The sequence below is a fragment of the Naegleria gruberi genome, assembly GCF_000004985.1.
Source record: "Naegleria gruberi genomic scaffold NAEGRscaffold_49, whole genome shotgun sequence".
Lineage (NCBI taxonomy): Eukaryota > Heterolobosea > Eutetramitea > Acrasida > Naegleriidae > Naegleria > Naegleria gruberi.
Genome location: NW_003163278.1, coordinates 14,086 through 15,653, shown reverse-complemented (window position 1 = coordinate 15,653; position 1,568 = coordinate 14,086).

Genomic DNA, 1,568 nt, shown 5'->3' with positions numbered 1-1,568 from the left:
GTAGAGCCAACATAGGTTTCTGACAATAAAAGGACGCCAATCGCAACCATTCCTGGTAAGTAAACGTTGAACATGCTTCTCTTTTCAGATTTTTCATCTACTTGGCTATAACTTTCCCATGAATATCTAGTGAAAAAGCTCAAACTTAAAAAGCTAATGTTTAACAACAATACCAACAAGCTAAAGTTTTGTTTTCTGGCAATTATCATTACTTTAGTAATGGAATAAACTGAAACAAGAGCAAGAGCAGCCCCATAAATACATTGTCTTTGTAAATAGTTCAATAAATTTTCAATATTCTATTTAATCCTTACCTAAATGTGTGATATCCAAATACAAAGGTATCCAACATGATAGCAACCCCAACCAATACGTATAAATAGTAGAACGCCGTGGATTTCCAGTCATTCCATCCAACCATTTTGAGTAATATATAAAAAGCAAAGACTGAGAATAATATAAAATTGTAATGGCCAGAAACAGAATTAGGATGAATATTACAAGTATGATCTCCAATATATAATTTCAAGAATATTACTACAGAATATGAGCAATAATACCATGATGAAAATTGTAAAATTGCTCTTAAAGTTTCTTTCCAATTTCTGCAATGAGTAGAAGGAGAGTATTGTTTCTTATATGAATAAATTAAAGTTATAACTATTCCGAATAATGTTAATACTAAGAAGGAAGGAAATAAAAAGGTCTTTTTCAAATAAATTGCGTTTGAAACTACTTGTTCTTTTTTCTCAAATCTATCCACTAAACAAACATCCACATAATCATTATTATATTCAACCATGGATAACAATCTGCAAATTATTGTTAAACTCAAAATCCATTTTCAAAACACAACATACAAGCTAGATATAATTAAAAGTCCACTCAGAACTGTCAATACGTAATCAACCATATTTGCAATGTTTTCTTGATGTTGTAATGTAGGAGATGAAGAAGAAACGTCAATATTTACTCTATCAGTAGAACTCATCCAAGAAGCAGGTGTATTTGCTATTTATCATCACCCAATGAATTATCATACGATAACAATACCATTTAAATTATTAATTATTGAAAAATTAAATGCAAAATTCATCATCACACCATCGGAATATGTTGTTATCCAAATAATAATAATAATAACATCATCATCCACACATCATCATCAAACCAGCAAACTTACGCGCCAAATTACGAAGTATTTTACTCTTCCGAAAATTCATTCAATTTCCACGTTATCACGTTGTGCTATTTTTTTTGAGATTTAAGAAAGGAAATTTTGTAAAAATAATTGTAGCCATGTTATCGATATCCTTTTTTAAAATAGATAACAATAAATAATCAATGAAATTATTAATTTGAAATTTATGAATTTTTTCATTCCGTACCTTTGAGATATTATCATTAATCTAATTGGAACTTGGAACATGAATCATATCAATTATTAATACTCAACTTAAGGGCGATACAATAGTTAAGTAAATAATGATTATTATTTATTGATCAATTCTCACATAACGTGCTAGATGATTTACAACTTCTTGCATGTCTTTCTCTTGATACAAATC